The sequence below is a fragment of the Lissotriton helveticus genome, chromosome 1_1 (assembly GCF_964261635.1).
Source record: "Lissotriton helveticus chromosome 1_1, aLisHel1.1, whole genome shotgun sequence".
Lineage (NCBI taxonomy): Eukaryota > Metazoa > Chordata > Amphibia > Caudata > Salamandridae > Lissotriton > Lissotriton helveticus.
Window position 1 is genome coordinate 887783920 of NC_136057.1, and position 26201 is coordinate 887810120.

At 46.3% G+C, this 26201-nt stretch overlaps 1 protein-coding gene across 1 annotated transcript in view; it reads left to right on the forward strand.

Moving 5' to 3' along the window:
* Window positions 1-26201, forward strand: part of ANO6 (anoctamin 6) — a 445002-nt gene that overhangs the window by 150736 nt on the left and 268065 nt on the right. The gene's annotated exons all lie outside the window — the stretch shown is intronic.

A 26201-nucleotide genomic window follows, 5' to 3' on the forward strand; every position in this document is an offset into this window, starting at 1 on the left:
GGAATGCTGCTCCCGAACACGCAGAACTGGAAAGGTGACTCCGATCTGAATCTCTGAGCACAGGCTCGGAGCCCTCAGTGGAAAAGAGCCCGGTTTTCAGGCCTCTGCTCGAAATGCATTTCGTTCCTCTGTTCAAAGGGATACTTGGGACCCTCACAGGACACCATATTCCCAATTGCCTCCCTCAGACACACACTTCTATCTGAGCAGTGCACATGCCGTTCCTCCCACGTGTCAGGCATCCAATTTGGTAAAGAGGCCTGGTAAGACACAGCAAACACTACTATCCAGCATAGCACATCTATAACTATACACACAAAAGCAGTAAATTAAACAAACCTTCACTACACTAATCCACTGTGAACGCCCTGAATTCAGATTTAAAATGGCTGCAACAGAATCCTCTAGAACAAGATGTGAAGGGACACAAAAACTGTTAGCATTGCTATGCTGTTATAGTGATAAAGCACATTTTATTCATATCTGTATATAAAAAAAATACTTTGAGGTAGGTTCAACTTAATCTATATGCTGTTACTCGTTTTGCTGGAGCAGTTCTGTATCACTATGCATGCATGTGTCACCTGTTTATCTCCATAATTTGTTCTCTATTATTATGTTTTGCTTCCCAGACAGTGAGTTTAGATGTTATTGGCTTTATTGTAACTCGCATTTGCTTTCTTTTATTCGTCAGCTTGTGTTGGCTTTACTTCCTAATGTGTTTGTCCCTCCCCTGGAGCAGGGACACATTTCTTGGCAACTTCCACTGCTCACTTGTGAAGCTCTACTGTTTTCTATTTGTTTATGCGCTAGAGAACTTGTACTGCTCTTCCACCCTCCACTCCATGTTGCTCTCTTACCCATGTGCTTCGCTTCTCCCCTACCCCCTTACTGTTGTGCTCTCTCTCATGCGAGTCGCACCCTGCATTGTTTTCTCACCTGTTTACCTCCCCCAAACAGCTCATGTTCTTCCTTTTTCCTTCCTCCATATTGATTCGCCCGCCCTTGCCCTCTGTGTTGGTTCTGCCCCCAGCCCCGCACTTTGTTGCTTCTGAGCTCCAATGCTGCTTCCCCATGTTTTGCTTCCTTCTGTGTTCTTTCCCTCCACCGGCACCATCCGATTTGCTTCCTCCCACCTGTGTCCTTCCTTCATGTTGCTTCCCCCGACCTGCACCCTTGGTGTTGCTTCCCCCACCCATGTATGAAAAAAGAAAGCAACGTGTTCGTGCTTATTTACCAGTCAAACTAATATTTAAATGAAAAAGGAAAAAAAGCACCCACATCAGTTTGTTGGTGAAAGTATGCATGTTGCACGCGCCTTGAAAAGGAGGTGGGTGGTTGCACTAAAGCATATTTTTGTGTTTGCTCTTTAACCACGCGGTACAGCGCCATTAAAAACCATCAACAAAGACATTATAGGTCCAAAGGAGAGTCCAATAGGGTTCATCAAGGCTTGTTTGAACCTACTGTCCCAACAAATATTTAGCACATAAAAACAGTGACACCCCTCTGATCATGATTTTCGTAACATTAATTGCATCCCATTTTGATTTATAAAACCCCATAATTTGCACCTACAGAAACAAAGAACCCTTCTTTCTGACGATAGAGCACACCCATTGCTATAATATTAGGTGTTTTGTGACAAATATGTGTCACCCTGTCTCCTAGATTACGTGCTTTTATACCTGCATTGTCATTATTTTACTGCCCATCTATTGGCTCTGGTGGCTGCTGGCCAGATGCTGATTTGCTGAGGGCTAATGTCAAGGATTGAACACTGAGGTGATCTGTTGAATTTCCTTCTTGTTTGCCAGAGGAAATGGTGACTCGCCCCTGTAGCCACGGTGCCCCCCTGTACATCACTCCAGCTCTCAACTCCCTCAACTGGCTTCCCATGGAAGGGAGGTGTATTTACAATATGGCCTGTATCACACACAAAACCCTTCACTCTCCGGCCCCCAACTACCTGAACAACAAACTGGTAAGAGCAGGTCAATCCCGAACTCTGAGAAGCTCCAACTCACTCCTTCTTATTCCTCCCAAACTGAAAAAGAAAACCACACAATACCGATCATTTTCTAGCAACGCTCCCAGGATGTGGAACACTCTCCCTAGAGTCCTCAGATGCAACCCCTCCTTCTCCTGTTTCAAAAGGGACCTCAAACTCCATCTCCTTAACAAATACTCTCCTGACTAACGTCATCTAACCTAGATTTCGTTATTCCAAGTTTACTTCTCTCTCTTGACATTCAAGGATAGTTGGTGACCGGACTGTGTTAACCACCTTATTTTTCATGCTGTATTCTTTTTATCCCTGGTTTGCTTCCTTACTGCCTGCATACGATGTAATGCAATTTCCGTCTTTGTTTTTTTACAGGATGTATGTAAATCGCCCTGATACCTACGGGTCAAGCTACCGCTATATAAAACTTTTAAAATAAATGAATTCACATTATATGTGAAAGGTGTAAAGTGTATCCTCAATGGAGCCCCAGTTAGCAAAAACCACAAAAGGGAATATAAACTAGTTGTCAATCTTGTAGTTCTTTAGTGAATTGAAGATTAATACAGAGGTTAATAGCAAGGCACCAAACTACCCCACAGGGGGAACAGGAACGAGTCCAGCTAGGGCATCCAGAAGCACATCAGTAGTCCTCCAGCTGCAAGAACCTAAATTCAGAAGCAAAAATAGCAGCAAAGAGGTGAAAATGTGGCGAAAAACAGGGAATTCATGCATTACAACACAGCAATCACTAAATGCTTCCTTATATATGATTCAAGCAAGAACTCGCTGCTGAGGAAAAGACTAATGCATCTTGCACTGGGAACCTTAGAATACCCTGGAGAGACCATCATGGTGGAAAGGGCAGTTTATAAGGCTTGTTCATGCCCCTTCCCCAAAACTCATTGTGTTGGCTTAGCAGATGAAGAAACCCAAGTTTGGCATCCTTTTCCCATCTCTAAACTCCCCAGTCCAGCCGCAGCCTTGCCACCCCCAGCTCCAGGCAGCTTTCAGGACACACCGACAGTTTACCACGAGAATATTTCTGTGCGAATATTTCATCAGTAGATGACTGCCGTATGGAGGAGGTAGCCAAAGATGTAAACTACCTCCCAGCAGGAGCGAAGACAGACGTACAGTGGAGGAAAAGGAGGCATGGGCTCATGTGCTCCTCTGAAGCAGTGTATGAAGCAGCCAGCACTCTGACGCCCCTGGGTGGACAGCCGCAACCATTCCAAATGAATGGAACTCCAGCTACCCACAACCCACTGCGGCGCCTGCTCCTGTCAGAGGAGAGTGATGATAGTAGGCAAGGACAGGTGCAAAAGGAGTTGGACGGGTAGCATGTTGGCAAAGGTGCTTTCAGTGAATTAGAGCAGTTATGTATTTGGTCTGGTAATGGTGCTGTGGTGAGGATTCTGGCACGACAGTTGTGCGCACACACCTGGGAATTGTGGATTCTACTTCATTGCCAGTGGTGCTGCTGCAGCCAGAGCGATGGGGATGTTTGCAGTGCAGTCTTGTTTTCATTATGGGGCAGTGTTGTTTGTGGGTGGTAGTGCTGTTCCACACACCCCTGCAGAGCACATTATGAGATAAGTTTCTTCTTTATGTTCCACAGCAGTGTGGGTTATGGAATGGCAGCCGCACTTTCCATATTTCATCATCAAGCAGGAGTGTCGCGTGCTTGGGGCACTGTAGAAGCTGCCATTGTAGTAAGATATCTGTTGGCAATGCATCATAACAATACCTGTATCCTTATGGATAAGCCTAATCTCTGAGGTTCAACATGGCTAGTAAGTGACCTGCGCCAATCCTAGTACCTTGAACAAGTGCTGCCTCCTCGAAGAGAAGACTGGCACAGTGGTGTGCATCTTCGATTGGCATTTCCAGAAGGACTCTGCAGTACCCGAGCGGCAGCATTGGCAGCCTGCAGAGTAGCTGCATATAATCGGAGCATAGAAATGCGTTGACACTCCTAATTTGAATAAGAATATTGACGGCGCCATGCCCTGAGGCAGCATGTACACAGTTCTATTTACCTCGCCGTGTAGTTCTGTATCCGCATGCATTCAGCGGGACATCCTGTCTCAGATGCGCACTGCATCCGCTATGATGCAAGGTCCTGCTGGGACAAAGTTGTTTCTAACATGGCGCATCGTTTCTTCTTAGGCTCTTCTGCTTTGAATAATTATTGCCCTGGTATATTCCCGCCAGATCCTAATGTTGATATATTTCATAGGCTTCTCGTCGGAAGTGTCTGCGAATCGTACGGCTTTTGGCCAGTGCAATACAAATACTGTGCAGTAAATGCAGCACGTGGGCCCACTGAAAGCAAATCCGTGCGGGAGCCCCTCACTTTACCAGACGATGACCAGCATCTCTGCCCCAGTGGCTCGCACGGCGCAGCGCGGGCTGGTTTGAGCCTTTGAACCCGTAGCTCATCTGATTCCCTCACAGACCATGTGGTTTAGTCCTGCTGCTAAGTCTCCCATGCCCGGATGCATAAGGCCTTTGGCTGTGGCATAGACGGGCCCTTGCGGAGAGGCAAGTGTGTGCTGGTGTCACCTGTGTCCGTTGGGCGGGTTTATTCTGCCAAAGTTGCATTGCGCAATATGTAGGGTGACCAGGCGTCCCCGTTTTGCCATGACGGTCCCTGTTTTTAACCAGCTGTCCCAGCAAATTTTAAGAAATGTAGCCCATGTTCCGGTAAACTGAAAACGGTGAGAGGTGTTTTTTATGTTTTACAAAGCAGGGAAAGTTAGCAGTTGTTTCAAGAAAGCAGCTAATTAACAGGCACGCTACTGGGTTTAAAAATTAAATTTTATGTATGTCTTACTGCCTGTTCTGTAATTCTCTGCTGAGGAGTGCTCTCATCGCTTGAAGTAACATTGTAGTCCTTCTATTTTTGTGAAATGTCCCGGTTTTTGAATTTAAAATTCTGGTCACTCTAGCAATATGTTTCCTCAGTTCCATAAAAGTGAGTGTGAGGGAAAGTTCTGGTTGACTCGCTCACGGCTGGCACGATGCCCTCTCATCTCATCAAGGCCCCGGGGGTCCTTTAGCTCATCTACATGAAGGAATGCGGCGCGCAGATATTGTGAATGCCCAGTCATGCTCTTCCATCTGAAAAGGGTTAGCGCCGGCCTGTTTTCATGCAATCTGGGGTGTGTGCAAGATGGGGGCCTGCGGATATGAAGATGCACTCGCGCACCCCAGAAAACGCTGAGATTGTCGGTAGGGGAGGAAAACTGGATCAGCCCGTCTTTCCAAAATATCTTTACGTGGTTTTTTGTTACGTATTTCTGGATTTGAAAGGCATGTGCAGCACTGGTTTTACACTGAGTTTCAGTGTATAGGGAGGGCATGGACTAGTTTAGGCGTGTATACTCTGCTGTGTTTATGATAATATGCTGGCCGCCCCTGCAGGTGTTCCACGCGGCTCGTTGCCAGTCTTTTAACACAATAATGCTCGAGCTGCTCAATAAAACATCTTTCTTTTTTTGAATTCCTCTATTCAATTTAAACGTTATTGAATAGCAACGTAAATTATTAAAATACTAAAACAAACCCACACTATCTTAAAAGAGCTTCGCATTGTTTCCCACACTTCTGGGGTCTGGATTGCTGTATAAATCATGAGGAAAAGTATCTCAAGTTAATAGGAAAACAATTGTTCCGTTTTGGCCAGTGCTTAATTTGAGCTGGTGGTTTCCAGGTGCTCAGCACCAGCACTTATTGTCAGCATTGGCTCTCGTGACAGTTTACCACATGGTGGAGCTGCTTGTCTAATTTTGAGATGAGCCCAAGTATGTTTAATAAATCAATATGCGTTACAAATTAGTAATACCTGCCACTCGCCATTATAGCTATGATGCACTGAACTAGCTGCTTTGCCACAGTTGTAGGAGTGTGACGATTAGTAGTTGTTTTGCTACTGTCATTGACGGCTCTGACAGGGGCAATGGGTGGTGCAGGCTGCATTGGCCGCCCAAGAAGGAGTTGGCCAGCTCTGTCGGGGGCAATGAGTAGTGCAGGCTGCAGTGGCCACCCGAGAAGGACCCTGGCACATACTTTTTTTTCTTTACAAATTAAGCACTGGACTTATGGCCACTTGTATCATTTCTGCGGCCCGCAGCCCTTTCACATTCTAAACACTCTTTGCAGAGGGTTTAACAAATGGCATCAATCAGCATCAGGTGGTCTGTTGTCCTTGTGCTTGTCAACGAGTATCGATATGTGCAGCAAATGGTTTAGTAATGGGTCGTAGTAGTTACTTATTGATCTCGTACTAGTTACTTATTGATTAGGTATTCTGCAGCAAATGGGCTATCAGCCATCGCTAGTGATCAGAAAGTGCATTCAAATGATTAATGATTAACTTTCAAGATGTATCTACATTACTGTCATTACCTTGGGCACTGTAATTACATTTACTATTCAGCTCCAGTGACGTATCCATTCCCCCCTATAGTTTTCCCCCCTACATATCGATGAGGTTAGCATATGTTACCAGCATGTATCACAAATGCTTTGCTCAGCACTGCTTACTATACTTTGCTTTGTGCAAATGATTTATGTTTTTTTCCTATGGGAATATCCATGTGTGTGTTTTGGTTGGCTTGATTCAATGTCTTGATTCAGAATGACGGTCAATATTTGCAGACATCTGTGCCCAGGATGTCTTGCCGCTATTTACATTGTTAGTGATGTGTGTGAATGAAGCCAGTTGGCACAGTTCTCCCTGGTTGCTCATACTTTGCTTGCAGCTCAGTGAACCCACCTTATCTGTATCTATGCTGCACATTTGTAACTTCTTGTTTTTTTTTTTGCAAAGCTAAATTAAAAAAAAAGGTTTTGCAGCCACACCCTGTCCGTGCATTGTTGCACTGTAGAACTGAGGGAATCTTGCAGAGAATTGATAAAGGGTCTTCTCTGAGAACTAAAGATAGAGCTGCAGTTGAGGCTGGTGTGCTCTACGCCCTGGTGATAATTGTACATGAGCATCCATTCGTTGTCAATCTAACACTTGGTTAACACCATTGTGCTACACAGTGGTGTTGTGGTGGAATATGGCTTAAGTCTCGATTCCAGGGGTTGGGTGAATGCTACATGTAAGGAGTGCCTGTGCTTGTCAAAATCCTCTCAACATTCTGCTAACATTTGGTAAAAGGATGCAAACGTGTGGTTTTCAAATATGGGCAGGATTTTGCAATAACACTCAAATTCGCCAAATTCTTCTGGAAAAAAATAATTGTGATATTGCTAACATTCATGTACTCATCATCTGGCTCTTATTGTGACTGAAGCACTTTTAATGTACCAAAATGTACTCATTTTATGCTGCTGCTAAACAAATATGGCTTTTGTACTGTGTCCTTGTATCAACACACCCACCCCTGCCTGTAGCACAAGACTGCTAATGTAGAAATAATGGTGACATTTCAGCAATCCAGCATCTAATACATTTATCTCTCATCCCAGAATCCTAACCTTTCATCCCCAAGACATCCATTAATATCATCTGGTTTGTACTTTTGAGAAAGAAAATATTGTGGATAATTGTCACCCGGCAGACCTACTGCAGAAGATCGGCGGGTCTTGGAGCTAGGATCTCTAGGAGCAGCAGATTAAACATTAGCCTTTTCAGAAATCCAGTAGATCTAGTTCAGAAGAATCTGCTCTTGAAGCTGGAATGAATTTCGGCATCCTGCTCCTATGAACTTAATTGATTTGGTTTGTCCTTTTATAATGCTCCTCATGGTGGTGGACAGGCTCCAGTGCAGGCCTTCATTTCACCTCTCTGGCCTTCCCTAATGGGGCAGACCTGATCTTGAGCACATAATTGGTCCATTGATGTGATTGGTTCTTTGTTATCCTTCATTATTCTCTCAGATTAACGCATTTCAGAAAGGAGATGGACCTAATCCCTCAGAAAACATAATGGTCCTGATTCACAAAGCTCCACAAAGCAAGTCCAAAATCTAATCGTGCACAATTGGTTTTACACCTGAAGTAGATTTTAGACCTTTTGAGAGTACGCAAACATCCAGTGCAGTATTTCTGGAAATCGACACGCATTTACACAACTACTCCTAGTACCCAACAGTTACTCTTGAAGATTTTCAACTGAATGGGATATCTGCATATTTAAATCTTGGCCAGTATAAACCGTGCCTTTGCACATTCAACTTTTCTTTCCTTGTTTCTCCACAGGGAATTTATTTTACCAGCTAAGAAACCGTTTTCTAAGAACCACTATAAAATCTTGGGTATTTCCGACTTGCAGATAAGTTCTGAGAAGACAAGCCAATGAATGCCCCCTTAAATAAACTATGAAGCTTTACCCTACATGGTTAATAACTTCTCCTTTTCTAAGTCCGAGCCTACACCCTTAATAGGGTGCAGCTTTATTTCAAAATTGTTCAACCTAGATAAACCAGGTGAAGAAACTACCACGCCTAATCTGGTACGAAAGACTGGCGGCCACCAAATGGGGCCCTGCAGCTAGTGTAATGTGCCTTCACCCGTGCCAAACTTTCAAACACAATAAGATGACTGCTAGATTAATAAACCATTTAAAGGATCTCACAAAACAGGCCAGACACCAGTAACAAAAGCTGCAGGACTAAAAACTATTTGAGAAACCATGCAGGGTTCAAGGGGACCAACTCATGCAACGAGGAGGAAAGTACATTATACTACCAGAGCTTGACTCAGATAGTGCATTAATTACCATAAACTTATGTTTTAAAATGTATCCCCTACCTGAAGATGCTAAGCCGGAAGAAGAAATTACATTTCTTTTCATAAGCCAATTTTACCTAACATTATGCTGACTTTTTTGTTTTTATTCGCTTTTTTCCTGACTTTAAAATGCACTTTATTTTCATTATTTTTGCCTATTTATCAACCAACTAGTTTTAGCCTGCAGATGGCACTAGCCACTTCCGAAAATTAATTTAATTGTCTAGTTATTCATACAGCAAATCCCCACTTGCATGATCAAAAGTGCTTTCTGGATGGTCGGATTTTATTATTTATATGGAAATTCTTATCCCTGGAGAGGAAACTAAGGGCTCCAAATTGCATCAGGTTCAGGATGTCCTGGGTGTGTAGCTGTAAGGTTGTTTGTGGGTTGACCTATATAGCGCGTATTGGGCTGGATGCATGAGTTTGACAACACAGTGGAACTGAGTTGACTACAGCACCCATTGTGCTACAGCACACCCCTCCCCACCTACCGTCACCAATGTAAGCAAGCGTCTGCCTCACATAGGCACATCAGGTGATGGTAGGCGGGGGGGTATGTGCTTAGCACAATGGGTGCTGTAGTCCACTCAGTTCTATAGATGACTGTGTCTTTGTCCATTCTAATAAAGCTTAAAAGAGCCCTTGATGTGGAGAGAGATGAATGGAGGTTCACTCCTCACATTCAACGAAGTCGACCAGAACCAGCATGGGATCAGCTCTGGCGCCTTGGACGCAGTTGGCAGATTACATATTTGTCCTGTTGGGTTGATGGTCTGTCTGCCCCACAAACCCACTACAGGACTTTCTGCTCCCGGGTGTTGGGATGAGGATGTGGTGTAATGGTCAGAGCTGCCGACTTTTGAGCTGGGGAACCAGGTTCGAGTCTTTGCGTCTGCTCAACATCCTGTGATTGTGGGCAAATCACTTAATCTCCCTGTGACTACAAAAAATGAAGTGTCCTTGTGTAACGTAACTGGTGCTCATGTAAAGCACTCCAATACCTACGGGTCAAATTTGCACTATATAAAACTGCAAAACAAATTAATATCCGAGGCATAGGTATGGGATGATTTTCTGAGCTGGAGCAACATCTGCGAGAGGGGCTGGTGGACTTTCTGTTTGCCTGTGCCTGGGCCGTCATGCATGCAACTCTTTAATCCTATGTGAGTGTCTAGACCGCCAGAGACTTGTAGATCCACTTTTCTTATTCAAGCTATGGGTAGTCCCAATCCAGCACGCTTAGCGTGGTTGGCTAAATAAGCTGAACAAGATAGACTGATGGTAGGGTGCAGGTGACAGCTGCCCATCTCAATCACAAAGTCACACTTCATGATATGTTATAGCTATCACACATCAACAACCCATGCTGTTTGTTTCCTCAAAGCATGTCGGCTATACACATTTCTACATACACCACTGGAAGGCCAAATGTATTGGCTTTACCAGTGCTTGGGATGCTGCTTTTGATCCGGTATCTAAATTGTTAGTAGAAGTGCAGGATGATAGTAAATAGCTTTTGTATACTAAATAACAAAATGTATACCAAAACAAAGAATTTTAGAACAAACTGGTGTAAGTCAATGAATTGGCAAGCTCCCGCAATTAACAGCATTTTTAAAACATACCTTTATGCTATATATAACATAAACATAAGTCCCTTTCCTAAACCATCAGCTACGATAGCTCATTATACCTAATTACATTTCTTTGCTGGCATCTAGTGCCTTCAATTAATCCAGCCTGCCAGCAAACACACCGAGCCTTCACTTGTGATAGTTACCAGGAGTGGTCTGCTCGAGTACAATTAGATTTCACCGTCTAACCGTGCATGTGGAGTTGCTAAGTGTTTAGTATGCACACAACGGGACATTCCCTCCTCCCCAAATTCCTTCCCCTTACCGCCCGCTACGCCCAAGAACTCTTGGAATCAGGACATGTCGTCTATGGCGTAGCCTTTTATTCACATCAATCCAAGTGAATCATCATAGTCCATTACCAAATAAAAGTATTCTTCTTGGATATATAAGAACTATTCACAGTATCACACCATATCTTTATCTGCATCAACATGTCAACGTAAGTAAGGAAATTAGGTACCACATTACACTTTAACTTTTATCTCGGCCGTACACTAGCACAACTTGGCCGTATATTTCGAACTTACACTTTAACTTTTAACTCGGCCGTACACAAGAACTTGGCCGTACACAAGAACTTGGCCATCTAGGCCGTCAATCTCCCACTTGGCTGCGCACATTGCGCCGGCAGGCCCCAACGCGCTACGGCCAACAGTTACATTACTTGACATCCAGGGCACCGCATACTGCACCGGCCCACCGGAACACAGGCATCCTCCCCAAGATTCTACTCAGTCCGTACGTGGTGGGTTAGGGCAGTAGAGTCCAGGACTACCGGCAGGCCAGTTCCTCCTCCCCGCCTACCCACTGCACTCGTGAAATCTGCCCCTTCCACAGGTCCATCGAATGGCTGCACCTCCATTGTTGTGCATCCCACTTTGTTGTAAACTGTCAGCGCTCCGCCACAGGTTGAGAAGCTCCCCCTCCCTGACGCTGACACTGCTCCATAACACCTGCCCTTTTTCTACCGCTGAACCTTATCCTTACAGAACCACACTGAAGTCCAGATCGGAAAGAGATGAGCCAACAGTGAATTGTTTTGATTAATTTGTTATTTGTGCATCTTGTGATCAGAGGAGAGGGTTTCAAGTATACGGGTTAAATAGGCGCTCTAGCAAAGTAAACGTCAGTACATATTATTCAATAGTAAATGGTGCAGGCAGGGAGAGGAGACCCTTCACACCCCTCAATGGGAGTGTATCAAGATACACCCTTACAACATAAAAACACAATCCTGCGCACTCAACAAAATCACAATATCAATGTTAATAAGTGAATTCGAATAGGCAAAAAAAGGAAAAGTCTTGTCCTGCGTCGTTTATCATTGGAGGTTCTTGTCTCTCTCCTTTTATTTAGATCAGCAAATAGGATAATTACATGAATGAATTAGCCTAAATCTGACTAAAGGTTTTTGAGCTAGAAGAAAGGCTAAGACTGTAAAATGTATCAGGTACTTATGACGAGTGATGATTCTATATAATTCAACATTCAACTAGCAACCAGCCAAATGATATCAGATCCTAAAAGTTCCCCAATAATAACTTTTATTCAACAGGATGTTAATCCAACGATTAAGGTTATGGTTATGTCACTTACCATTCCTTCTTTTTTTAAGTCATGCTGGACCGCCATGTTCTGTGGCAACAATATCTGAATTGGCCAAGTTGTTTACTATACTCGAGCATAATTTATGTCTCAATATATTGAAGTTAACGAACTTAATGAATGAACGTAAATATTATGATTCACCTCACAGCACACTTGCACTTGTAGACTAGGATAACTATGTACGTATTAGGAGCTTATAAATACCCGAATTGCGCAGTTTGTCACGACACATTATTTCTATCTCACTTCAGGAGAATAAAAATGTATTAGGAATAATTAGAAGAAGTCACTGAAAAATGTTTTATTCCCGTCCTTTCTGTGTTGGTTTCCACGCCACGGGTGTCCCACTTTCACACGCGATTGCATACTATTGTGACATCGCATTCATTTTATGATTTTATTATTTTCTTCTAGCCCTGAAGATTCACAGCCACATGCTGTGATGAAACACGTGTTGGCTTGAGTGACATGTACAGTGATTCCCAAGTGGTGAACACTGCTGATGAATAAAACTTTTGAAAAATTCACGTTTGGTTGGATCTATCCCTAATTAAACAATACTCTTACAAGAAAACATGCTATTGATATATATAGTGTGCTCTGGATCTTTGCCCAAACAGAACAAAAGGGAGGTCTCTGCCCCCCTTTTTTACAGAGGTTATGGTTCTCCTCTGGCCAAGAAGCACCTACATTGATACCAGGACAAATTAATACTCTACCGTGAGAAGTTGAGCGCCAAAATTCTGAACACTAAAAAACCGACTCATAGACTATTAAATAGGATAATGTATAAACAGCCAGCCGACACGTGTTTCGTTGTGGGACTATACCTAAACAGACACCACAACTCTTCAGGGCTTAAATGCCGAGATGTAAATTCCTAGGCCCAGTTCCGGTGATAATTCCAACCCGGAAGGGTAACCTTGTAATGTATATACACGCAATCAGTCGCCACAAAATTTTCCGAAATTCACGTAGTGGACTGTAAATCTTCAATCCAAGTTATAATAATTGTTGTCATCCGACATCGTATGTATTCGATAATGGTAAAGCTCCAAATTCCAAAAGCACGTAACCACGGGTACGTGTGTTACGGAGTCCTATGGCTCAATCGCCCTCGCGCTACTGGCGTCTGCAACCCGGAAGTGAATCTTGGACTGAGGGCCCCCCAGCCTATAACTTAGACAGGGCCGGACTGGGAACCAAAACCGTCCCTGGCAAAGTGCTCGGCCGCCCGCCCCCCAGGGGAGTGAGGGGGGGTGCGACCGAGCTCTTTGACGGGGCCGGTTTCGGCCGATTTTGTTACAGGGCTGATTTTGCAGCTATGCTGCAAAAACGGCGCTGTAACAAAAACTACCCCCAGAGGCCCCAAAACCAGCCCCCATCCTTGCGGCCCACCGGGGGATTGCCTGGTGCCTGCAACGGCCAGTCCGGCCCTGAACGCCTAAGTACTTAGCTCCCGCAATTAACGGCATTTTTAAAACATACGTTTATGCTATATATAACATAAACATAAGTGCCTTTCCTAAACCGTCAGCTACGATGGCTCATATACCTAATTATATTTCTTTGCTGGCATCCAGTGCCTTCAATTAATCCAGCCTGCAAGCAAACACACCGAGCCTTCCCTTGTGATAGTTACCAGGAGTGAAAATATGTGAAGCTAATGAAGAGCTACAAGAGTGGTATTTTAATGTGAAAATCTGAACTTTCGCAAGCATTTTGAATGCTGGTATGTATGTGTGTTGGGTTACAACAGATAAATGTAATCAAGTTGTGCGTTCATAACCACAATGTTTGCAAGTTACCAGTGCAACACGATTTTAGATTTATCTTGAGAAAACACCTAAGCAAGCTATGCAGTCTCTTACTTAATGCTCCCGAGTTACTGGCGTGGCATGGTTTTAGAGTGCTCACAAGAAAGAGCTAGGCAAGGTATGCACTCACATGCAAAAATGTTCACAAGTGACCGGTGCCAACTAACACCCTGAAGAGAATACCACAAGTGCATAAATAGAGGCAAAGTGCCAAGCTCCATAATCTACTGGTATGTCAATAATTGGGAACTTAAAAGGCTTTGCTCAAGTTATAAGTCTCTACGCACCCCTAACAAAATCTTTAGTTATTCTAGATAAACAAAGAACACTACAGCATAAGGACTTGAGTGAAATATAGTTTCGGAGGGTGGGGGGCGCATGTCAGATTGTTGGAAACAACGCATTTATGCTTAAGATAAGATATAACAAGCATTTGCAACGCAATAGGTCTCGCATTAGTAAAAGTTTGAGTTTTTGCTGTAGCAAATAATATTGCAACACAAATAGCTCTAATTTTTAGTAATGGAGACCTATAGAGTGTAGTGTATTATGTATTATGAAAATAAAAGGGGTGTGTGAATATGGGCCAAATGAGAATGGTAAACAGTACCGACCCCTGAACATGCCCAGCACATAATACCTGTAACACATCACCACAAACTAAACAAGAAAAGAAAAGTTGAGAAGATAGAGAGAGGGGAGAGCAGGGTGTGAAAATGTCATGAAGCGGGGAGAAGAGGTTGCGGGCACAAGAGAGGTGGGTGTGCGGAGAGAAGAAAAAAGAAGAGAAGAGGGATTTGGAGATGAGGGGAGGGTAGATGAGGAGTGAGGGGGAGAGGGAAAAAGGAGTGGGTGCGGATAGGTAAAAGAGGACGAGAAAGATGGGTGGAAAGAAGAGGCAGTGGAGAGAGAAGAGGATCAGGGTTGGAAAGTAAAGAGATATTGGAAAGGGGAGAGGAGGTTTGGGTTTGACGGGATGTGAAGGGGAGATGGGAAGAGGAGCAGGGATATGTTAAAACATGAGGGAGAGAAGGGGTGGGGTGTGGAGATGGAGAAAAGGAAGAGGGAATCAAAGGAGAGTGAGGAGCTGGGAAGAGTGGGGCATGGAAAGAGGGTGCGAGGTGAGAAGAGAGGGTGGGGGATGGGGAGATGAGGAGAGACCTGGGGCTGGAGGGAGACAATGAAGGGGGCGCTTGCAGGTAAACGGGTGGGAGAACAAGGGAAGCACGTGCAAGCATGGCGAGGCGGCTAGTCCAGGTGGAAGAGTGGAGGATGAGGAGATGAAGAGGCAATGAGGTGGGAAGAGGAGAATGTAGAGGAGGGAGGGAGAGGAAACAAGCATTGGAAATGCAATAGGTCTCGCACCATTAGAGTTAGTGCTTTTAGAATTGTTTATGGGTTTTTTTTGTAAATGTTTAGCATTTTTGTTTCCTGTAGCCAATGCTAAAGTATTACAAATAAAAAAAGCCATAAACATTTCTAAAAGCTCTAACTGAAATGGTCTGAGAACTATTGCACTGTGTGAGGGTGAGAGTGAGGGTGAGTGAGGGTGAGGGTGAGTGAGGGTGAGTGAGGGTTAAAAGGGTAAGATTTAGTAAAAGCGGTGCAAGTTTGAGTAAGAATAGATCATCCAGGGCAGCTAAAGGAAACAAGACGGAGGGAAGAGAGGGGAGGGGGGAGGAGAAATGCGTCTCGGCCGGAGCAGGGGGCGGAGCAGGGAGAGCGGGCTTTGGAATGTAATTGACACGGCCGGCCGGTCGTGAAACTGAAAGCATGGCCGGCCGGCCGTGAAAGCCTTTGATGCGGCAGGGGAAGCTCAATGCGCATTACCTATCTAACAAGCCAGCTTGTTAAACCTCACCATAGCAAATGGAAACGTTGAAAATGCGGTTTTAAAACAAATACTTCAAAATTCCATTTGTGAGGATATACGGGCTAGGTCATAAAAAAATAAAGACGGCACCATTTTGATTGCATAAATGCAAATGTGCTGTATTGTACTACTGCAGGTACCACTGTGAGTGTCTGCTGATGTTGCAGACATCGATCAGTCTATTTTCTGATAACGTTTAGAGTACTACACAAGCACGCATCCTTAACGCACATGGACACGTTTCTAGTCCACGAGCATCCACGCGGACCCCGAGAAGCGCCACTGCGTCTGGTTAAAAGGAAAAAAACGTAAGGATGGCATCTGTCTAAAAGAACTAATGTCTACAGTTCCACAAGGCCGGCTGTTCATTGCTGAAGCGCCCGCGAGGGAGCAGGCCAGCGCCCGCCCCGCCCCGCGCGCGAGGACCTGTGAGGACATGTTCGCCATTGGCTGGGCTCGCACCTGAATGCCCTGTAGTACTACCGGTGTCAATGCCGCGCGCTCCCCGAGGGAGTGTCGGAGCTCTTCACGCATGGAAGGCGGACTACTCAAGCGCACGCATTATCTAATGCAGCGCGAATTATTAAATAATGCGTAGCCTTCCTCAAGGAGGTTTGTTATTTAAATGAAGCAATATATTAATATTCACTACATCGAAAGGAATAACATAACATTCAATACTTACACAGTAGCAACCAGACAACACATGCACAAAAGATACAAACACATTTCCAAACAGAACCAAGCAGTGGGCCGGAAAGTGAAGCGAGTCAAAACGGAGGGCATTGCTGTGGGGAGGGGGGAGGAGAAATGCGACGCGACATGGCAGGCAGGGGAGGGGGCGGAGCGGGGGTGTGGGAGGAGTGCGGGAACAGACGGTGAGGGGAGGAGAGTAGGAGGAAGAGAGTAGGGGAGGCACGGCGATCTACTGGGGAGGGGGGAGGAGAAATGCGACGCGACATGGCAGGCAGGGGAGGGGGCAGAGCGGGGGTGTGGGAGGAGTGCGGGACCAGACGGTGAGGGGAGGAGAGTAGGAGGAAGAGAGTAGGGGAGGCACGGCGATCTACTGGGGAGGGGGGAGGAGAAATGCGACGCGACATGGCAGGCAGGGGAGGGGGCAGAGCGGGGGTGTGGGAGGAGTGCGGGAACAGACGGTGAGGGGAGGAGAGTAGGAGGAAGAGAGTAGGGGAGGCACGGCGATCTACTGGGGAGGGGGGAGGAGAAATGCGACGCGACATGGCAGGCAGGGGAGGGGGCAGAGCGGGGGTGTGGGAGGAGTGCGGGAACAGACGGTGAGGGGAGGAGAGTAGGAGGAAGAGAGTAGGGGAGGCACGGCGATCTACATGAGAACTGGTTGCAAAGTATAAGGATTTAGGATTACGAGCGTTACAAAACAGATACAACAAGGAGGAGGCAGCGAGTCAAAACGGAGGGCATTGCTGTGGGGAGGGGGGAGGAGAAATGCGACGCGACATGGCAGGCAGGGGAGGGGGCGGAGCGGGGGTGTGGGAGGAGTGCGGGAACAGACGGCGAGGGGAGGAGAGTAGGAGGAGGAGAGTAGGGGAGGCACGGCCTAGCGGCCGTGCAATCAAGAAGTGAGGGGGCGGAGCTGGGGGAGGCTGTGAGAGAGAGAGTAGGCAAGGCAGGCGGCTGGGGGCATGTGCACGCGCTTTTAAGCTCAATGCGCATGCGCATTGAGCTTAAATTTCTCGTGCACTGCAAGGAATCGCCACGATTCCTTGCAAGTTGGTTAAAGAGTGGATAAGCCCCCATAGTCTCGCAAGCTCGATGCGCATGCGCATCGACAGGCGAGACCTAAAAAGAGGGGAGAGCTGAGGAGAGATGGGGACAGTGGAAGGAGGGGCGGCGTAGGGTTGAACAGAAGAGAGGGAAAAGAGGCGATGGTTAGAGAAAATTATGGAGGGATGAAGAGACCAGTGGGTGGAGAGAAAGAGGAAAAGGCACGGCAAGGAAAACGGATGAGAGAGAAGCACCTCAAGCTCTGGGGACCCAGAGATAGGGCGACGGATGGTGTGGGGTGAGAGAGGAGTGTAAAACAGGAGAGTAGGGAGGGCAGAGATTGGAAGAGAGCGAGGGCCCAGAAATGTGCTGGGATTAATAAAGAGAAGACGAGGGCAAGAGAGAGTTTGAAAGAACGAGTGGAGGAGAGGAGAAAGACAGAGCTGCAACAAGAGAGGGAAGAGAGAGGCGGTAGAGCGGGAGACAGAGTGGGTGCTGGGAGATGGATGGTAGGACTGTAAGACCGAGACCGTCAGTGAGATGGTGGAAGGGTGTGAGCGGAATGATGGCGCGTGAATCCGAGTTCCTGGAAGCCTTCAGGTTGGCCTGCGCCCACCCACGCCCCACCTACCCCACACCATAGGCATATCCGAAGGCCTGCAGCACCTACGCAGCCGTCTCCTGTGACTCGAGGAATGCCCGCGCGCCTGGGAGGTGGCCGCGCGCAGCGCTCCAATGATCTACAAGTCTTATTTTTTGTTGCTACTTTCAAAAGAATGAAAGATTTTTCCCAGTTGCAACACGAGTAGCAACGGTTCCCATTAGTTCATTTATCACCCTTGGCTATCTGCATCTGTGTATTTAATTGATGACGATTGATTCTTGGTGATAAATCACTTTATATCGAGGAGGGAGTACCGAGCCCTTCTATGAAAATGAGGGCATGATACCGTCAGCTGGTAGGCATTGATGTGAATCGCATAACTTTGCAACAAAAGCCTGCCCGGATGTGCTCGCTGCACAAACAGCCCGTTGTGTCCAGCAGTGCCAGTTTTCTATTAATGTCAAGAAGAATACAATTGTAGTATGCGAGAAAGGCATACTCAGTCTCTGACATAGGACTCTTGTATACTTCTTTCATCCGCTCTCTTAGCAATCCTTCATACCATCCCCGAGCCCCTGCTGTACATTAGGTGCAATAATTTGCTACGGATGTTAAACGTATATTTAATTTAAACAAATATTAAACATTGCTACAGTTTAATAGTACAGAGGGGCTGCGTAAGAGGTGCAAATCGATTCAAAAAGGGGGGTGGTGATGGACAGAGTATCTGAATTAAGCAGAACACTCCTACCCAGTCAAAAGATCAGGGCTTGATCCATCACCGTTTTTTAGCTCACTGCACCATCCCAGTTCAGAACCTGGCTACATGCAAATTAGTCTGACCCTGGCCCAGTGCATCATGGGAACAGGGCAGACCCTTTTATGAATCGTTTTGGCCACTACAAGTGTGGAAGGGTATGCTCAGACATGAGTCCCTTGCTCACTGCACCATCAGGATTCAAGCAAGCCGGGCCGAAGACGGCTGCAATGCCAGAAACCGGTCCCCGGAAGCTTGTTTCCTTTCCAGTAAAGAATTGGCTTGGTAGATTGGTCTGCCCTGTTCCCATGATGCACTGGGCCAGGGGCATGTAGCCAGGTTCTGAACTGGGATGGTGCAGTGAGCTAAAAAACGGTGATGGATCAAGCCCTGATCTTTTGACTGGGTAGGAGTGTTCTGCTTAATTCAGATGCTCTGTCCATCACCACCCCCTTTTATGAAGCGTAAGAGGTGCAGCCTGATATTTAGATATATTTTGGCCTGTTTCAGGTTGTTTTTTACTTTTAGAAATCTACCCATGAAAGTTTCTGTTTTTTGCAAAGGTCGGGAGAGCGTGATGTTGCCGCCTGAACCAAGGGATTTCAGTGGCCCATTGTACCTAAATGATGGGTCGTTTTTGTTTCTAATCAGGGGATCCAGGGGAGGATTTGTCCATCCTAGCAAAGGGGTCTTGGTGCTAGAAAACAAGGGAATAGTGTCTGTTGTGGGCTTAGGCACAGTTAAGCTGGCATTATGGCTCAGTGAGATAAAAACGCGCCAGTGAGCTGCTTGGTGGTTGATGCCCTGAGTCTGAACCTGCCAAGGCCAATGTAACTGTCTAGCCTTGTGTGGTGGTCAATATATTGAGTGCCTTGTATTGCATAATAATAACACTTACCAAGGGCCCCACCTGCAAACACCTTGTCAAATTAAGCACTGCACGCATCCCAAAGCATGCTTGCACAGTGTGTCAAATTCAGTACTTTGCCTAGTTTGCAAAACACTATAGGACACCAAACGTGGTGCGTGTGTGTGTGTGTGTGTGTGTGTGTGTGTGCGCGCGCACACACGCACATAATACCCTTAGCTATTTCAGTACACGAGGTCAAATCCGAAACAAGACCATGGAACCGGAGTCTATTAAACTAAGCAAAATATTATAACTGTTATAAATAACTAAGTCAGGAATATGGCTCTGTAAGGTTTTGAATTTGTGCCAGAATTGTGTGTGCCCGAGCTTAACGCATGTGGCACGCTTTCCTAGCATTAGCAGCTTGTCCTATCTTTTTCTCACCAGAAAATTGCCACATTCCTGGATTTTCTGTTCCCACAGGATGTGCTGTAATAGGCACAGATATAAACTCAAAGATAAAACAGGTTTCTCTCGCAGGGCCCGAAGTAGCTGTAATGAGGTAAAGATGAAAGGCGAGGGGGTTCTTGGGGATATCACGCTGCTGGCCTGCGGCATCTTTAAGAGTTAAACTGATACTGCACACTCTGTCCTGGGATATCAGCCCCACGGAGCTACACTCGCCATGCCAACTTGCGTCTCCTGCCATGAAAAGTCACTCAAGTTTTCTGTACTGTTTATCTCGATTCCATCTCCCATCCTGTTATCTGTAGATTATTTTTTTAGTTCGCGTGGAGAGAGCGCGCCTCAAACCCAGGCTGCTCATAACATTTTAAACGGGCAAGCCAATTGTTTTATAAACAAGGCAGCGCTTGATCGCCTTGCAATTCCCATCCAGACCCACATCTACCTCGGACCAAATCCCGTCAGGAAAAAACGCAACAATTAAAACAAGGGGGAACGCAGAAGAGTGAATACGCAGGCAAACAGTGAAAGGCAGAACAAAGTGACAGTGTGTAATGGTCTGCTTTTATAATAGTTAAACTCCAATAAGGGATGCAAAAGTGTCCAGGTCTTCGAAATTTGCTGTATGCCCATAGAATCGGCCTTGCAAGTTTGAACAACTGCAACAAATGCATTAACTCACTGTTTGCACTGCCTTAGCAGCTATTCGACAAAGAGCCCCCCTACCTCCTCCCCCCCGCAATCACTCTCTCATTTTTTAATGATATCAACGAACAGCAGGAACTGCCCCAATAACTCCTCTTGGAATATGGAGTCGAATAAACAATATCCTTTTGGCGTATTTAAAAGAAATGGGGTTGAAGGGAAAAGGTTCCAATGCCATGCACAGCAGAGAGAGTGGGGTGGGGGTAGAGTAGCGAGGGGAGGAGGAAACAGAAGATGCGCGTGACAGCCTAGAAATCAGATGCTGAGCTGAACTTTCCTTGAACCTTCCCTTGTCAAATGGAAACTAGTGGTACGCACCACAGAAGAGCGGGGGGAGGTACGCTGCAGCGAGGCAAACGTGCGCTGCTGCACGTGCCAGACACGGACTGGAATGGGCGTTGCAAAGGCGGGACAAGTGCCCGCCCTTGCCCAATCGCGTGCCTTTAAAAAAAAAAAAAAACATGCAAAAGCCAATGCCTGTCGGCAAAAACCTGATCACACGCACGAGCGTGTGGTCAGCTTTCAAAACTCCCTTACAAGAGGTCTCGCACTGCACGAGCATTGCTGCGCACTGCAATGCTAGGCGCGAGACCTAAGAAGGCAATCTAGCAAAGATAGTTGGATGAAACGTGGCAGCCAATAAGGAGCCTGTCTTCCTAGCAATAGGACAAGTCTAGCAAGCAGATACGAGCTCTAGAAATAGAATTGGAGAGAATCCATAAGCCACAGAATCAGGAATAGCAAGCAAGTAGAAGCCAGTGATTTAAGGCTTACAAGCATCCAGAAGCCCAAGAAGGGTGTTAACAAGAATCCATGAGACACTGAAATAGCACGGATAGGTTTTTGTGAGCTTGAATAATAGGACAATCAAGTTAGCTTGAGCAACAGAAAATAGGACTGGTAAGTATCCATGAGCCAAAAAGAGACTGTGGAATAATCCATTATAAGCACATTTACAGGAGTATCAAATAAATAAACGCCCACACATCAATCACAGACATATGACTGGCCTAGACTAGAATGCTATAGGGGCAGGTGTTTTAGCTTTTCTGGGGTAGTTGTGTTTTCCCATGCACTCTTGAAGCGTAGTTTCCATACCTTTCCCAAAACTGTTACACGTTTCTTTGATAGGGGAAACAATCGGGCTGAGCGATCCTACAAGGTGTGGCTCAAGTTCTGAAATTAAACTTTGGATTGATTTTAGCTCTGGATTGAAAGGGCAGTTGCCTAAAGGCCCATTGTTACCAGTTCTTTAAAATATGCATTTTGTGTGCTTTGGCTTCACTCAGAGGAGGATAAACCTCTAACCTAATGTTCCTGGCTGTTTTGTGCATCATTCCACCTCCTGTGTAGTGGTTGCATTGCACTGCATGGCTGACTGACTATTTTACAAGTCCAAAGTACACTGACTCATCACACATGTTTTTAGGTCTTGCATAGGGCAGCGCATGCGCTGCCTCTACGAGGCATCAAGTTATTAGTATTAGTGGTGAAACTCCACCCATTGCGCTTCGTTTTCTTTTTTCACTTGTCATTGGTTAAATCTGGCATTGCTCTCCTTATCTCACTTATTTTTGACTGGTGGTTCGATACGTCACTTCCGTTTTCTTCCGTGTAGTCCGGAAGCAGCAGTCCCTAACTACTGTTTTCGTCCGCTTTTGTGCTTTATGTGTGTTTAAGGGGAACTTTCTTTTACGTTTTTTGCAGCCCAGCATGCTGAGCTGCAGCAGAAACCATACTTATTTGCATACATAATGAGTATGACGCTCGTCATGAGCCCCGCGCTGTTAATTGTTGCTTGTGTTGTGTGATACATGCTCTAGAGTCCAGGTGTGGAATGAACGGTGTCCTAGCCGAGAACATATTGACTGCAGCACATGATGGCGGTTTCGGTGTGTCCGTCCAACTACCTGCAGCTTCCCCCTTGCTCTAAGTCAAGGCACCCTGACCCAAAAGAAGTTAGCGCACTAACGCACAAAACACCTGAGCAGACAGACATCGTGACTGCAGAGTTTTCTGTAACACGGCTGCAGGCAGCTGATGAGGAATGACTGCTACGCACTTTTATTACATTGAAAGACATTGCCAAGCAACCAGAATACCGGATCTGTCAGGCAAAAGCATACTGCAGCCCTCCTGACATCCCACTGCTGCCATCAGCCTTGTCTCTCATTTTCTCAAACGCATTATCTTTAACTATTACTAAATGTATGTTCCCACGCACACAGCTCCTTCGGCTTCGGTGCGGTCTCCCCCATCCACAAAGCAAGCAAAGGGTGCATTACCACAGGCTGTTACTAGGTGTCCCTGTGGGGTTATAAACAAACCTCTATTATGAACATAAGGCACTTCACCCACAGGGACACCTAGTAACAGCCTGTGTTACTGCACCTTTTCCTTGTTATTGTCACTGTTACGGTTTATCCATAAGGTTTCCCCGGTGCTATAGGACAGAAAGATACTCCGATTGGCTCTTATTTTTTTTTTAAACCAAGGAGATTTGGCAAGCGCAATCATTACATCCTGAGATTGAGCTTTGCCGCATACAATGTATGTTTTCACGCGCAAGGATGGCATGCAAAAGCTTTGTATTAAACATCAATAGGAACCGTTTCTGGCTCGTAGGCTGTGGAGTCCGCAGTTGCAACAAATAAGAATTGGAAGCTGCTCTCCCCAGTGCAGCTGGAGAGCCGCTGCTCTAAAATTCACGCCAGAGTGCAAGAAGCACCCATAATGCCATGCGGGCTTGCTGTCATTTGATAAACAAGCATTTACAATGCAACGGTTTCGCCTTTGTAAAAGTTAGAGCTATTGGCATTGTAAATGACAATTTTTTTATTTGTGTTGGTTTTGAAAACAGATAAATAAATGGCATTGCCATTTACAATGCCAATAGCTTAATCTCTCGCAAATGCGAGACCTATTGCATTTGCACCCACACGCACACACACACAGAGAGCCACCCACACACATAGCCACCCACACACAGAGCCACCCACACACAGAGCCACCTACAAAAAAAGCTAGCCACACAGACAGAGCCCCAACACACACAGAGCCCCAACACACACAGTACAGAAAATAAGTTGAGGACTGTGCACCAACGCTCTGTAATGAGTACACATTTGCAGGCAGCTGCACACTGTAAAGAATGCATGCTTATTTTGTACATATATATTCAACCTAGCTCGTTCACATATTGTAAGCACTCTGCTATGTGACCTATACTGAGCAGACCTATGTCACCAAAATACACTGCAAGCACCCACCTATGTAGCCTATGATGTGCAGTTCAACGACCATACCCTACGCATGAAGCTTTATACCAAAACACACTGCATGCCCAGGCCCGTCACCCATGATACACAGTGGAAAATCAGCTCCACCAGCTGGAAAACAAAAACCTAGCTGCCAACCACAATACTTTTCTGATCACGCTGACATCTGTGTCATACTGAGCACTCCGCTTACAGCCACGGGGCATTACGCACATCAACCTAGAGTACAAAACAGAATGCAATCACATACAGTAAACTGCTCGCTATCTGTCGCAAACTGTCCAAATCCAATTGTCATACATGATACACGCAAATCCAGGTGTGACTTACAGCAAACTACAGCCGGCTCTTGCTAACTTTTCTACGCAGTGCACAACCAGTTGTTACTATTTTTGCACAGGAACCTGCTATGCACTGTACAATGCAAGCAGTTGTTACTTTACTTTATGTACATCCATGTGTCACCCATATCATAGTATGCACAGCTGGATGACAACCACTGTGCAGACAGATGTCACTAATGGTGCACAATCAGCTGTCACTCCTAGTACACTGCACAGCCAGCTGTCACCTGTAAAATGTACGACTAGGAGTTGCCTACAGTAACTGTTCCCAACCAGCTTCCAACAGTGCACAATCAATCGTCATAAGCAGCACACTTACCCGCCGTCCACAGTTCAGCTGTCACCTATAGTCCAATTACACAGCCAGCTGTCACCCACCATACACAGTCATCACTACAGTACACTGGGCCAGGCAAGTGCTGTGAACTGCAATCCACTGCACATCCTGGAGACACGGACAGCGGGAGGGGGGGGGCGGGAACGGGCACACGGACAGCGGGAGGGGTCGCACGGACAGCGGGAGGGGGGCGGGGAAGTATGCTTTCAGCAGCATGGACAACTTGAGTGTATGAGGGAGGGAAGCAGCAGCATGAACAACTGGAGGGTGTGAGGGAGGAAAGCAGCATAGACAACTGAAGGGAGGGAAGCAGCAGCAAGGAAAACTCGAGGGACAGAAGCAGCATGGACAACAGGAGGGTGGGAGGAAAGCAGCAGCATGGACAACAGGCAGGTTGGAGGGAGGGAAGCAGCAGTATAGACAACAGGAGGGTGGAGAGATTTAAGCAGCAGCATGGACAACTGGAATGTGGGAGGGAAGCAGCAGCATAGACAACGGGAGGGTGGGGGGATTTAAGCAGCAGCATGGACTACAGTAGGGTGTAAGGGAGGGAAGCATCAGCATGGACAACGGAAGGGTGGGAGGGACGCTAAGCAGTAGCATGGACAACGGGAGGGTGGGAGGAGGGAAGCTGCAGCATGGACAACAGGGTGGTGGGAGGGGGAAGCTGCAACATGGCCAACGGAAGGGTGGGAGGTGGGAAGCTGCAGCATGGACAACAGGGTGGTGGGAGGGTGAAGCTGCAGCATGGACAACGGGAGGGTGGGAGGGGGAAGCTGCAACATGGCCAACGGAAGGGTGGGAGGTGGGAAGCTGCAGCATGGACAACGGGAGGGTGGGAGGGAGGGAAAGAAGGAATGAGGGAAGCAGCAGCATGGACCGTGGGAGGGAAGCAGCAGTACAGACAACAGGAGGGAGCTACACTGACAATGAGCAGCACAACAATGGAAAGAAAAACATCAACAGCGCTCGATTTCTTGCAGTGTCTAAAATGTGGCCACATCTTGACTGCATCCAGTGACATACAACTTTTCTCCGTTTAGTGACATCTCTTCCTCCCCAAGTTAAAGTTTTACTTTTGTCCTTTAGATATCTCATGCCATATAGACCTTGCTTCGAAAAGTAATAATAAATAAATGATACATCTACGCCTACCTCCCTCTCTCTAGGTCGGTACTTCCACTAATCAAAGTAGCCTCGGGCCATAGTTTACGTCTATGACAGTGATCCAAGAAGTCAACGGAAGCCTGTGAATACAGAACAGTCCTTGACAAACGTGCCCAATCACGGGGGTAAAAACAATCCCCTCGCTTACACACCCCCAAAGTACTGTTGACCACTCCGAGTACGCACTGAGCTAACGAACACGTACTCTGTGCGCGCTGAAACAAATCAGCCGGCAATTCCTCACTGGCTCCACGTCACGCC